We start from the raw sequence: 15466 nt of genomic DNA, 5'->3' as shown, positions 1-15466 counted from the left end.
TGGTTTCAAGCCTCTTAGAAAGTAATTGGAAGACTCAGACACCATTGCTCCTGACCACCACCCTTCGATGTTTATCCAAATTTATTTGCTGTACATTGCATGTATCTCAGTCTTCCTCATTTCCCCAGCTGTTCAACTTTTCGATCATATTTCAGAGGGATAGAGAATACCAACCTAATTAGAGCGTCAGGACATACTTTCTGTCTCCTCTCTTCCTAACTCATATTTGTTATTTTTCTGCAAACTGATATGGGTAATCCCAGACCTCTTATCTTGTTATTTCGTTTCATGTAAGGAAAGTTTTTAGGCTGAGCCTGGGCAGTGCATGCGCTGCTCTGCGAGGCATGCTGTATTCCGATATGGACTTGAAACTCCTCCCACTCTCCGCCCATGTTTTGCATTGGCTTGTGTCATTGTCCACTGTAAACTGTAGCTTTTCATTGGTCAATATGTTTAGTAGTCCCTCCTTAGTACCGCCTTGTCTCTTTGTAACCTCCCACGAGGACACCCCCGGTACATGTGTTGTTAATCAGTAGACTTTTAATTATAGCCTCCGAGCACTATTTTCTCAATAGCTTTGTCCTGCCTGCTGTTGCAGGCAAGACACGCTCTCTCCTAATGCTTTAAAAAAATTCTTTATAGCACAGGTACTGAATGCATTTGAATTCAATAGGTCTCGCATTTGCGAGACTTTAAGCTATTGGCATTGTAAATGACAATGCCTTTTATTTATCTGTTTTTAAAACAACACCTAAATAAAAGGCAATGTCATTTATAATGCCAATAGCTAAAACTCTCATTAATGCAAGACCTATTGTATTGCAAATGCTTGTTCTTTCTTGTACTTTTCCTTTGTTTTGAACTCTTGTTGACCTGGCCTCTACCACAAGTACCTCAGTTCACAGACTTCACTCCTTGTTTGGTAGTCATCTCTATGTGGCTGACTGAAAGAAGTCCACCTGGCAGGCTCACGGGAGGTTGTGACTAATGCCCTTCATCCAGTGGGGCCCTGTGGTGACAACTTGCTATTCCATACATTTGTCCTACCCTTTACCAGCTGTGAATTGGGGTTAAGACTTACTGCCAGGAATGTGTACACATCAAACAGCAATACAGCCAAAGAAAGAATATATGGGCCTAATGAAGCTAGAAACCGCAAGAAATTCTGAAAACAATGTAAAAGTAGAAAAATGGGTGTAACTGTTCTAGTGAAAGTCAATAAAAGTAGCAGTTACATGTGTGAATGAAGAACCAATAACTAATCCCTTTGTTATGATGTTGGTAAAATGTTGATGAAGGGGTGGGAAGGAATGGCTTGAAATCTTGTTATTGAACATTTTTCCACACCATTAAGAATTTCTGTGGGTTAAAATGGTAATAACACATTGTGTTGGGTAAACAGTGGATATCTCTGGCAGGTCTTTCCTGCTGGAATACATGTGCAAGTTACTGACCAAAACAAAGGCTATGTTGTTTATGCTCAGAATTACCAGGCCTAGATCTAACTACAGACCCTAGCATTGCTGGCTATGCCCTTTCCACTGTGTTTACCAGACCAATTGCTAATTCTGGTACAGGAGTCTCTAAAGATATGTCAGCTGTATCTTGGTAAATATGAAACCTAAACATGTTGACATAGTTTTTTTGGGAAAACTTTACCACTGACAAGGGTTCAAAGACTTCATCCCACAGTGTTGGGCTTGCTGTTGGAGTCTTTGCAGGGCAGATGAAACGCAAAACAGTAACAAAGTCAGCAAGGATAACTTCATCAATGTCTTGTATTAGTTGCCTTAAAACATAGGAATTAGCCTTCGATAATAACATTATTTCCCTGTAGTTTCATTCTCCTTGTATGTCAAAGTAATTCCATACGCTAAGTCTGAGAAAGTGTAGGGCCACAGGCTGGCCTGCTCCCTATGAGGTTCACCTGCCTAATCAGTACGAGTTCAAGTTTATTTTGTGTCAATTAATTAAAATTAATACAATTAATCGCATATGATCATTAAATAACATTTTAAACAAGAAGAAGGTGGTAAACGTAAGTCCGAGATTAAAACCAAACTATAAAATCGAGCATTGTACAAAGAAAATTAAATGAATTTATATTATTGAGGCTTCGACTGTGGCAGAGCCCAACAACACAGTCGAGACCTTCGCTCCCAGATGGTGATAAAGATCTTGTTGACAAATGTGCAGAAGCGAGTCAAATGCCATGCGAGCAGGAGGCCCCCGCTGGACCAGAAGCTCGCCACGAGGAGGAGACTTAGACTGGGTCAGTCCTTTCGTGTTTGGGGTACACTGGCAGGGTCCCGACGACACCACTCCCTGCTGAAGTCACGCCGACCTCTGAGTCTGGACAGTGCCACGACCGCACCAGCCATCATCAGTGTAACCAATGGGAAAGCAGCTCGGCGGCCCCAAGGAGGACAGTCCTTTCTTCTGTCCCTGGGTGCTTAGTAAAATAAAACTCTAAAGTTGCAGATAACAACGAGTGTGTGCTAATATACTGCTTGACCTGCTGTAATACATTGCGTGGCGTGCCTGTGCGGTAATATTCCCCAGGCTGTGCTGTAACATGTTCCTGGGTGTACGGCCACACAGGTGTACGCTGTGCACCCTTTGCAGTGTGGCAGTACATGCTTACAGAACTTGGCGGCACCTTTGACTCAGTGGGTGATAGAATGTCAGGGCTTGCCACTACCAACAACCTTCTTGCAGCACAGAGCCTTGCGCCAGTCACCATCTTTAAATCCCCTCAAATGCAACGTCGCTCACCCTTCTGTATTAAACGACCTGAGCTGGCCAGTGATGTGCTGTGATTTTCAGAAGCACGAGTATGATGTTCACAAAGGCAGATGATGTGCTGTGAAGGCCAGCACTACAGTCTGCAGGCGCTTTAAAGCGTCCCGGTTGTTCCCAAGCCGGAGAGCCTCCAGTGCCTGGCCTAGGGGGACCACCGTCGGGTGCCACCATGGGTACACCCACATTAGGGCGCAGCGAACCGCACTGTGGTCTGGACTCTTGGTTGTAAGGCTGTCCCTGTTGTATCACTCTGGAAACGTTGAGTATGTGCTCAGCACTAGCTTTCACACACAATCAATCAATCAATCAATCATAACACTTGTATAGCGCGCTACTCACCCGGGGGGGTCTCAAGGCGCTTGGGGGAAGGGGTCCGCTACTGCTCGAACAGCCAGGTCTTGAGTTGTCTCCTGAAGGCGAGATGGTCCTGGGTCAGTCGAAGGTGGATGGGGAGGGAGTTCCATGTTTTGGCCGCCAGGTAGGAGAAGGATCTGCCTCCGGCGGTGGCTCTTCGGATGCGTGGAACGGCGGCGAGGGCGTGGTTGGTTGATCGTTGCTGGCGGGTGGGAGTGTAGAAGGTCAGGCGGTCGTTGAGGTACTTGGGGCCCAGGTTGTGGAGAGACTTGTGTGCGTGGGTGATGAGCCTGAACGTGATCCTCTTGTTGACGGGGAGCCAGTGCAGGTCCATCAGGTGGCCGGAGATGTGGCAGCGTCGGGGGATGTCCAGGATGAGTCGGGCGGAGGAGTTCTGGATGCATGAAAAGCTGATGCTGCAGTAGCCCTGACACAAAGAAAAAGCGAATTCTTCCCTACCCACCACACACTACAAATAAAAGGGAAGTACAAACAAATTAAAACATTGTCGTTTAAAGAGGTTATTAGAATGTGACTTCTTGCAGCTGCAGGATGTGGATCCGAGCGCGGGATCGCAGCGCTAACGAACCCAACTAATCCGGGAGCAGCTCTCATGCTGTTTATAATATTAAACAGCATGATAAGTGCCAGGATTGGACGGAACAGGGTAACCCAGAGCTCTTTTTTTTTTAAACAACAAACTCTTATTGCCAACAGCCAAGATATGCCTGGCAAGGCCAAATGCCTTAACAGTAGAATATACATAGTAATCATAATGATGTTGACATTTTGTAGCCAAATGTATAGAAGAGAATAATAATAAATAAATACATAACAACATATTACTGTAACAATTAACTGAGGTGTCATATGGCCATTATGTGATACAAAGCATGTAAAGTCAGCCCCGAAGTGAAAAAACCCTGTCACAGACTTCACATATCCCCTCAGTGTGGTGGTTGTACCTAGTGTCAATAAATTGTACGATCTGGGAACGGTTCTAAACAAATCCCCCGGAAATCTGCCCATAGCTTCCATATCTTGGGATGTTTCTGGGGACATCCCGCGCGGCAAATATAGGTATTTCCAGCCCCATACAGAAATCCAAACCCTTCTTCCAAGCTCCATGGGAGGGCGAGGAGGCATCCTTCCAGGCCCTTGCAATGTCCCGCTTCACGAGTGTAAGGCCCAGTAGCAACAAATGGCGTATATATATATATATATATATATATATATATATATATATATATATATATATATATATATATATATATATATATATATTGCCCCCCGATATCATCAGTTATGTGCAGAAGAATTCATCTAGGCGAGTGAGGGATTTCCCAGCCCAAAACCTGCGACATACATGCCATAACCCAACGCCAGAACCTAGAGAGCGCTGTGCATAGCGGCACAGTATGGATAAGGGTGCCCTCGGCCGCCTGGCAGTGCAAGCACAGTGGAGAGGCAATAAGCCCCGCCCGTCAAAGCCGATAGCTAGTATAACCCAGCACTCTTTTTGAAACAGGGGACCTGTGCCTGCGCTCTACTCGGCTGTCTAACACAGCTCGGGTTGGAGAGGTCTGAAGTGTCTGACTGCGTTTTTGGTGTGTTTAATTTTGCTCTAGAGATTTTATTTTTATTCTTCATGTTTACAAACATGCCATATTCTTCAATTGAAAGAGCAACAAACCAAGGATTTAAGTAGTTTGTGAGAAAGATAATGATGTGACAATTTATTATCTATACTAATATAATAAAGAGAGAGCCCAAACCTTTGAGGCGGGTAATCTCAGGAACCACAGCACCAATCACAACACCCAATACAGTGTTGAAAAGGGCAGTTGCAGCAGAAGGACATAGGCTATGCAGACGCCCACCATATACATTTAGTAAAAGAACCGTGCCAGCAAAGTAGTCCCTTGTGGGCGTGTCTGCGTTGTGCTGTGGGCGTGTGCTGGGGGCGTGACAAACGCTGGGGGCTTTTGGTACGTTCCGCCCTTCATGCCATGTCTCATATTGTGTGCTAATCCCACCCTGCTCCCTTTAAATTCCCCTGCACCCCATAATCATAACCCACCCTTCCTCCTTAAAATACCCCAACACCCTTAAACACTAACCCATCTTAACCCTATAAATATACCCTGTACCCCAAACCCCAAATCTATCCCTAAACCCTAAAAATACCCCTGTACCTCAAAACCCAAACCTACCCCTGAATCCTAAAAATACCCCTGTACCCCAAAACCCAACCCTAGCCCTGAACCCTAAAAATACCACTGTACCCCAAAGCCACCCCTGAACCCTAAAGTACCCCTGTACCCCAAAACCAGCCCTGAACCCTTAAAATACCCCTGTAACCCAAACCTACCCCATAACCCTTAAAATACCCCTGTACCCCAAAGCCCAAACCTAGTCCTGAACCCTAAAAATAACCCTGTACCCCAAAACCCAAACCTACCCCTGAACCCTAAAATACCCCTGTACCCCCAAACCTTGCCCTGAACCCTAAAAATACCCCTGTACCCCAAAACCCAAACCTAGCCCTGACCCCTTAAAATACCCATGTACCCCAAAACCCAAACCTAGCCCTGAACCCTTAAAACAACCCTGTACCCCAAAACCCAAACCTACCCCTGAACCCTAAAAATACCCCTATACCCCAAAACCCAAACCTAGCCCTGAACCCTAAAAATACCCCTGTACCCTAAAACCCATACCTATCCCTAAACCCTAAAACTAACCCTGTACCCCGTAACCAAAACTATATCTGAACCCTTAAAATACCCAAACACCCCAAAACATATACCTCAGTACCCCAAAACATATACCCCTATGCCCATACTTACCATATCCAAACATTAAAAAAAACATGCTTTTTTCATTCATGCAAGTTGCGGAATAATGGGTGTTTACCCTCCCCCGGTAAGTACATTGGTGGCACGGCGGCTCACATCTCCAGCAACATACTCATATTTTTTCACCCACCATTTGAAAAATGCACAGGTCTCTCTCATTGATGGCCAGCACTGACATACACTTTTAGACACACCTTCCGCCACAAGTTCTAGAATTGCGAACATGTGAGCTGGGGAGCTACGTTCGAATCTCGGCATCAGCTCAACATCCTGTGATTCCAGGCAAATCGCTTTGTCTCCCCATGCCTACCACAAATGAATGTGTTCTTCTGTAATGTAAATTGTGCTCATGCCATGTTGTCGAGTTTGCGCTATATAATATTGCAAGGAAAAATAAAGTAGGGAAACTCGAGTTCACACACTACTGAATGTGCACTCTTAAGTGCATCAGCAGTGCACTGTGAATCGGAGCGTTTCACAGGCCTGTCACAGATAAGAAATGCTATCAAAACGAAATCCTACAAAACAATATACTACTGCCCGGCAGCAATTCATACTCTGACACCGTCGGACGGGCTGCTAGTTATAAATAAAGTAATCCTGCTGTACATTATTAGGATATTTCCAGCCACCTTGTAGTTCCATGACCTTGTAAAAGTACTTGGCTTTCGGCCTCATTCTTCTATATGGTCAGATAACTCTTAGTTGATTTGCAATATCCTTATTATGTACGGTGGGGGTACTTTATCCCATACATACTGAGTACATTTTTAAAGGCTATCAAAAAGTAATTTCCCGAACTCCAATTCCCGGAGTTGATCAGGAATTTATATTTCTAACAAATGCCATAGGGATTGGGCATTCTAGATACACTTCCCTGGGACAATCTTGTCCCAGTTTGAGAAATAGGAACAATTCCGAGACTGATTTTAATGGATGTTTAAACACGTTGTGCCTTTTTGATACCATACGCGCTGGAGGAATGTTGGGTGCTTTACTCTGTAAAATTGTATGTACTGCAAGCGTATTTACAAATATGAGTTGCTGATATTTATATGACGAAGTTGCAAATGTTAAAAACAACAATCATTCTAATATGGGGCCTCTGCAACTACATTATTATCACCTTGTTCCCCTGCTTTAACAGTTATTCCTGGATGTCTCTGATTCTTAACCTGTAAATATGGGCCTGCCCAATTTGCCCTCAAACGGGTATATTTGCCAGTTCCATTCTTGCCTTCCACCAGTGTGACTCCAGAGCAGGTCACATTCTGTTTCTCTTTATATTTTTGGTGTTTGTCATACTCTGTTCTCCTCTTCCTTCAGCAGATGTAAGTTATTGTGCAGCACTTAGTCATGCCACTGACTATTTACTGCATATGACCCACATAGTTTATACATCTCCTGTGTGGGCAGTTGTTCTCCAGCACATGCTGCTATGTATGTGCTAGAATCAGAACGACGAACCTTCTGAACGATAACGCATGCATGTAGAGCAAGGGCGACCATTTCCCACTGGTGATGTTAAATTCCATCATCAAAGAGTGCAAGTACGGCAGTTTGGACTCTGGACACAGCATTTGAGCACTGTTCTTGTCAGTAATGCTGTGAGTGATCATGTCGGGGGAAATCCTCCTTTATGGCGGTCCTCCTTACTGGCGCTACACAAATGGTGCACATAATCTCCTCTTCCCCAGGCACATGAGAGCTTCTTTCAGTCAGGTCTTTGGAAGGGGTATGAAGCATCTGGGACCTGATGGGCCTTCACTGTTGTCTCCTCCAGGCACTTCTTTGCACTTGCAGGTTGAGCTACATTTGCAAGATGAGATTAAGGGAGGCCCATTTCCTCATGTGAGTGTACTCCATGCAAGCCCCAACCTGAAGAGACTTGTTCTGCTCATGACTTCTAGTGGCTGATTCTGCTCCCACTCAGTGCAGGAGGCCGTTTAGAAAGTGAAAGCTGCCACTTCAACAAAGAGTTCCACTGCACGTGGAAGCGACCTGTCTTCATAGTACTCCATTGCAATCCTGATTTCACTCCTCCCTCAAGGAATAGGAGGGAATCAAAGAAGTGCAGGTACTCGAAGTAGAATTCCTCTCTGTGCTGCATTTCAGTTTTGACGCCCATGAGAAATCTTGCAGCTGCAAATCTGAGGCAGCATTGCGCACAGGGAACATTACAAGGCCTTCCTCACTTCTGCACTCGATTCTAGAGGAACAGGACTTTTCACCAGATTCCCTAGTGCAGTCCCAGGCTCTGAGCCCTTTGAGTCTAGGCCAGTACCAGAGGTTAATTTGCCCAGGACTGCATCATTTCAGCCTGTGGGTCTAGCAGAGCAATGGGTCTCCTGCTGGGTAAGTCCAGGTGTGCTTAATGCAGCCATTCCATTACAAAGCAAGTTGTTATAGACCCGTTTTCTGAAACCCCGTGTGGCGTCCTTTTTACCTACGAGGACGAAAGTTTACTTTTAAACATGAGTCTTCAGAAATCTGATAAGGGGCACAGTGCATGGATCTTTCTATCAGGGCCTTGTGCACGTTTGGGCTTATATATTGTATGGCAGAGTGTTTCAATTAAGATAGGGGATTGTGCTGGGGTTGGGAACTGAGGTGAGGGGTGCCTGTTGTATTTTAATGCATACGAGCTGGCTATGCAAGTCTGAGTAGGCTAGGTTCATTCACTATAAGGATTATTCAGAGTTTTTCTTGTCTTGGGATGAGCTTGATGTTGGTGTAGATGCTCGAAGTAGATGTTAGTCTAAGAACATTTGGGTATGTATAATAACCATGTGAAGGCTAAATTATAATTTGGTATTTGAAACTTCACAATATCCAAAAGAAGTTATTCCTAGAGATTCACTTGACAAGAACCGAGCACAATATCTTGTGAAAGAGATGGATTTCCTCATTATATATCAATTTATATATCAATTCTTAAAAGGTGGAGGGAAATGTGTGTACAATATGAGGTGAGTGAGGAGTGTCAACATTGGCATGGGACCATCATTCTCATGTACATAGGTTGTGTACCAGAGTTGACCAGCTGGTGATCACAAACACTGACAAAATGAAAGCACTACAGGCCACACATTTTGTCAGATTAGTCTTCCCTTTTCTGTGTTCTCAGAACGGGCTAGGTTGACTACACTGGATCACTGTGGCACCTACAGGCTTGCACTTTGTGGGAGATAAAGAATAATATATAGCTGCAGAAAGACTGGTGTACTGCCTTCAAATGAAACTTGATAAAAATCATATTCACACATACATACAAATTAACTACATAGAATTAAGTTCTTATTTTCTGATGACTACTTCTAAGTGCAGATTCCTCACTTTATGAATTGCCTCAGGCACCAAACTGTATTTGGACCTTTTTCAGCAGTTACTCCCAGACACCTGTAAGTGGAACCATAGACTGCGCAGCAGCTTTGCATCACCTCTAGATGTGACAACATGGAGTCATTTATAGATGCTACCCCTACGCACTGACATCAGTTGCTTTCTTGACATGGACTCAGAGCTTTGCTCTAGAATATTTTGTCAGTGTGTTACTGACTCTACAATGTTATTTGAAGCCAGTGTGCTAGGACAATCTCTCATCTGGCGACCACAAGCTTCAAACCATGCCACAAGTGCAGGAAGCAGGTGTCTGTTGCAGACCCACATGACTTCTACCTATTCTGTCTAGAGTCCAAGCATGACTCATAGCCCTAAGACAAATGATCCCTAAGGCACCTGAAAAACATCAGGAGGCACGAGCCAAAGCTATATGATGCCAAGCACAAAAAGCAGCACAACTCTTCTAAGTTCCGGGTCGGCTCCAAGTAAGCCTAAGTCTCGCCATAAGCATAAGAAGCCCAGACAATCTCTTTCTTCTTCCCGTCATTCCTGATCCAAGGTAGAAGTGGCACAGCTGCCACTCAGATGATCTGGCTTTAACTCCCACGTTTGACTCCCAGCCTATCTTGAAGCTGATCCCTCTGCACCTGAGATTTCCTTGCCGTTATCGACCCACAGCAGGTAGAGACCTTAATTTAGCCATGCTGCAACACTATCGATGATTGCTGATCCCTCTGGAGTGTGCTCAGGCCCCCAATCGGACTTCCTCCAGCACAGCCTGCCTCTATATAAACTGACCCAGCTGAACCCATTTCAGCACTAGCTCATACTGTTCCATCTGTGCCATAGATCCCATTGGCTCAGACGGCTCCAACATGTTCTTGGTTGCTGGAGCTCCAATTCCAGACCCATCCCAATGCCTGTTTTATTTCTAGAGCCACCTTCGGCCCATGTTTAAGTGCTGTTTTAGTGTGAAATACCTAAAGTGACGATTCTGGCCTGGGACAACACCCAGGCAGGGCCACTACCTCGACTTCAGTATTACTAGAGGCTAGAGACTTTATATGAATCCGTTTCTGACACTGTCCAGGACCTTCAAAAATATGCATCATGGTGAAAAGGATGACAAGTAAGCAGATAATATACTCCCCTCTCATTACACCATTGTGGGCCTGTATTTAGACTTGGAAAATTCTTGTGACCTGGCTACTTCATCTGTGAAGTAGTTGGACTCCTCACTAGGACATCTGACAGAGGAGAGTACCTCTTGCAGTAGCAGTGGTAGTCAGCAGGGAAGTGTTAGACCTCCAGTTGCCCACTTAGAACCGAAGACAGATCTACTAATTGAGATCTTGCAACCCAGGTTCGCCTTTTAAAGACGCTCTATCTGACAGAGACTTCTAGCTGCAGATTCCTTACCTTAGAATTATCCTCAGACGTCAGACTGGGTCCAGACATTTTTCTAGTAGTATCCTGGGCCACCAGTAGGTGATGCAGTTCTGCTCCGCATTGCGTCAAGGTCGTCGTCTGTGCCGGAAGTAACGTGCGTAGTGCCTATCTAGGTACCACCTCGGTATGTTAACATCTGTTCTTTCTTTTCTTCGCTAGATAGCGCTTATTCGGTCCGGTCACTTTTTGACTGGCTTTTTGTTATTTTTTTTCGACCTTTCTGAGATCTACTCCTTGTTTGTAGGTATGTCACATAAGAAACAAGCTGATTTCAAGCCATGTGGGGCCTGTCACAGGTAGATGTCTGTGGCAGCCCCCCACTTGGTGTGTTTGTGGTTCTTGGAGCGGGGCCATGACTCCAAGGCTTGGGATGACTACCAAGCCATGCACCCCAAGGCGTTTAAGAAGTACTCCCTCAACCTCCTCGCCGCCCAACGTCGGTCAGCTCCAAAATGTTCGATGTCCCATTCCCTTAGGCTATCCCGAAAATTGTAGTTGCACTCAAAATTGTCAGGTAAGACCCACAAACATAAGAAGACCAAGAAGTCAAGGTCTTCTGACGAGACGCGGGAGCATCGGCAGTCCGGGCCCACGAGTCAGCGGAACCTGAATCCAGACCCCAAGGATCCCTTGCTGAATGGGAGGCTGTTGATGTGACAATATTTAAAAAATGAAAAATCAAATATATGAAATATATTAAAAGAAAACATGTTATAAATTAATCACATATAACAAAAACCTAGAAATAATATATGAATGAAACTAATAAATACATTAATAAAAATAATTATTTTAAACTAGAAAATATTTACAAATAAAAAAATAATTAATACATAAATGTATTTATTTTATTTCCTACCCTATAACACAACACCAATAACAAAACACTTAAAAATTTTTATTTAAATGTACTTCCATAATTCACATAATTAATAATCAGTAAAAATAATATTAACAAAAACAAATAAACTTTAATTGACTAAACACATTTTAACAGTATAATATCCACAACACACACCTAAATTAAACTATAAAATAATAAAACACAATAAAAATTTATTTTTAAATTAAAAACTATTAACTAATAATAAAGTAATTAAAATGTATTCAATACCCACTATTCACCCCTTCAGAAGTAAAAACAACACACACAAAAATAAACAATTAACCAAAATAAATATCAAATAATTAAAATGAACTAACAACTATATATTAATTAAATACAAATTACTTCCCACACTTTACTCCTATAAACACAACAAACTGCTTAAAATTAATTACACAATTACCATAAATAATTACCAATGAATTAAAATTAACATCTAAATAATTATTCATCAATTAAAAATACATTTCTTCCCACCCTTTACACCTACGAACACCACAACACACACCTAAAATTAATTGCTCAATTACCATAATGAATTACCTATTAACTAATCAAAAATCAACAACCAATTATTAATTCATAAATGAAAAATAAATTACTTCCCACCCTTTACACCTATAAACACCACAGCACACACCTAAAATGTATTACACAATTACCATAATTATTTACCAATTAATTAAATGTAACAACCAATTATTAATTAATTAATAATAAATTACTTTACACATTTAACACCATAACATCTCAATTAAACAAATAAAAAATAATCAATACATTTAATATAATGAAATTACTTCCTACCCGATTTCCCTATACACCCACAACCAGCTACGGAACTAAAAACGCAAAATTTAAAGTTTAGTTTTTTATAACTACTAAAAAGTTAGCACAAATTAAAAATACAAATAATTATTATACAAAAAATATACATCACATACATATAAAACATACTAAAATACATAACATTAATAAAAAACGATATTTTTAACAACTATATTTTTGAAAACGATATTAAACACTTCGATATTTTTAAAATTGATATTACATAGTCTATATTCTTGACCACACGATATTAGTGACCCTTTCACCCAGCCTACCACTGTAATCAATGAACACGTGACATTTTGGCTGTTATTCCCATATGATATGGGACTTGGTTGCGCAAGTGCTGGTTATGGTCTCACGGAAGGCCCCAGCCATACTCACTCAGGCTACTGAGGACCGGTGAAATGCAGCGCATTTTCCTATAAGGTGTAGGCTCGATAAAATCGACTCGCTGGACAGAGAGATTTCCTTGTCAGTAGTCTTGGCCTTGCTAAGACAACTGTTTATTTTAGGTAATTTCCTGTTTTCGCTCTTGGACGTGCCTTTCGATGGCTCTTGCCATCTTTGGAGAGAAAGCAATTCAGTGCTACAGTGCTCTAAGGACAGCAGAGTAACAGCCAGGTCCTTGGGCTTGTCTATTTCACCTTGTCAACTCCTGTACGCCTTCCACCTCTCTTTCGTGGCCAAGGATGGGGTCTCCAACTGCGCTCTTACCTTCCCAACCACCATGCCCAAAAGGCTTCCCAGCTATTTCGTGGCCTATGGCGAGGGTCCCGCAGACAGCATCTGTCAAGTGGCAAGTGATTTATTCAGTCCACCACTCCCTTGGCAGCCGCTGCCTCCAAGTCTGTTTAGTTTGCCCTCAGACTGCCATGGGCATCCAGAGGGAGGCATGATTCACCATCTCCTGCCCCACTTGCGGTCAGTGAGATCAGACTGCTGGGTGCTCCAGATCGTTCAAGGGGGCTACTCCCTCTCCTTTGTGACTACCTCACCGCCAATGCCACCCACATGACGGAGGACCAGCTCTTCTTGCTCCATCAAGAAGTGCAGGCTCTCTTGGCCAAAGGAGATATAGAGAGGGTGCCTGCATCAGAAGTAGGTTGTGGTTGTTATTCCTGCTTCTTTCTGATGCCAAAGAAGGATCGAACAATTTGTTCTATCCTAGATTGGCACCTTCTCAGCCTGTTCTTTAGGAAAGAGAAATTTAAAATGCTTACACTCGCCCACGTTTTGTCTACCCTCGACCTGGGAGACTGGATGGTAGCATTGGACTTACATTATGCGTATTTCCACATCCCTATCCTGCCTGCCCTTAGACATTATCTGTGGTTCTTTGTGGGCCATGAGCACTTTCAGTTTGCTGTGCTCCCCTACGGCCTTACCAGCGCCCGCGGGTGTTCATAAAAGTGATGGCGATAGTTGCTCTCATCTGTGGAGGTCTGTGATTCCATTCTTCCCCTACCGCTGATTGGCTGTTGAAGGTAGGCTCGCCCCATGCAGTTGTCTCCCACCATCAGACTACAACGAACGTTCTGCATTTGCTTGAGTTCACTATCAACGTGCCAAAGTCATACCTGACTCACTCTCAGATGTTTCTTTTCATCTAAGCCGTTCTAGACACATTCACTTTTTGGGCTTACCCTCCTGAGTGGTGACTCCAGGATATTCAGGCTATGATTCTGGTGTTTCAGCCTCTATCCCGGATTTCGGTGAGACTAACCTGACTCTGAGGCTACTGGACCTCATTGCCTCCTACATCCTACTTGTTACTCAAGCCTGATGGCATACGCGGGCTCTGCAATGGAACCTGAAGTACCAGTGGGCGCAGTATCGGGGAAATCTCTCCAACATGATTCAGCTCTCGCAGTAGTATTGCAAAATATCTGCAGTGGTGGCTAACGAACTGCGATTGGGTTGGTGACAGACCCCTCTCCCTTCCCCACCTGAAGCTGACTGTAGTGACAGATGCATCACTCCTGGGCTGGGGCGGCCACTTGGCAGAGGGAAAGATCAGAGACCTCTGGTCTCCGGCAGAGTTTGAGCACCACATCAACCTGCTGGAGCTCAGGGAGGTTCACTTGGCGCCAAAACCTTTCTTCCTTCCATTAGATGAAGACTGGTGCAGATTTTCATGGACAATTCCACTGCCCTGTGGTATTGCAACAAATAGTGCAGGTGAGGATGTGGACCCTTTATCAAGAGGCCCTGCGTGTCTGGACATGGCTGCATCTTCAGGGGGTTTCTCTGGTGGACGGACTCTCTGATCACCAGAGCAGACAAACTCAGCTGCCGATGCCTAGTGGATCACGAATGGCTTCTCCATCTGGAGGTGGTGCAAGCTCTCTTTCAGCAGTGGGAGAGCCTTGGTTAGATCTGTTTGACATCGCAGAAAATGCTCAATGTCAGCAATTTTGTGCACTGGAGTTTCCAAGGTGACTCGCTTGTAGATGCTTTTCATCTTGAGTGGAGCTCGGGCCTCCTGTATGCCTTTCGCCAATACCACTCCTGCCCAGAGTTCTCAAGAAAATCATGACTGACCCGGCCCAAGTTATTCTTGTGGCTTCGGATTGAGCACGGAGAGTCTGGTAACTAGCTATTGAGCGTGACCATCAGTACTCCAGTCAGGCTGCTTCTTCGAGAGGATCTCCTGTCTCAGCAAACGGGGAGGGTTTTCAACCCGAATCTGCGTACTCGCCACCTTCATGAGATTGAGAAGTGACAGTTGATGGTTTTGACCTTCCTCCCTTAGTCTGTAACATTATTCTGACAGCCAGGGATTTGCATTATCTTTGAGCCAGCAGGGCTCTGCTCATGGCACAGTTAATGGTTACCTTTCTGCCATTTCGGCATTTTTTGCGGATGCCAGGCAGCCCTCTCTTTTAGTCCCCCATAATGGCTAGGTTACTTAAAAGCCTGCAACATATGTTTCTCCCACACCATT

The 15466-nt window shown here is 43.9% G+C and overlaps 1 protein-coding gene across 4 annotated transcripts in view; it reads left to right on the top strand.

The window, feature by feature from the left end:
• Positions 1 to 15466, top strand: part of VPS13B (vacuolar protein sorting 13 homolog B) — a 3181000-nt gene that overhangs the window by 1801416 nt on the left and 1364118 nt on the right. The window lies entirely within an intron of this gene.

This window comes from Lissotriton helveticus, chromosome 4_1 (genome assembly GCF_964261635.1).
Source record: "Lissotriton helveticus chromosome 4_1, aLisHel1.1, whole genome shotgun sequence".
Taxonomy (NCBI): Eukaryota; Metazoa; Chordata; class Amphibia; order Caudata; family Salamandridae; genus Lissotriton; species Lissotriton helveticus.
This window is presented reverse-complemented; position numbering and strand designations above follow the sequence as displayed.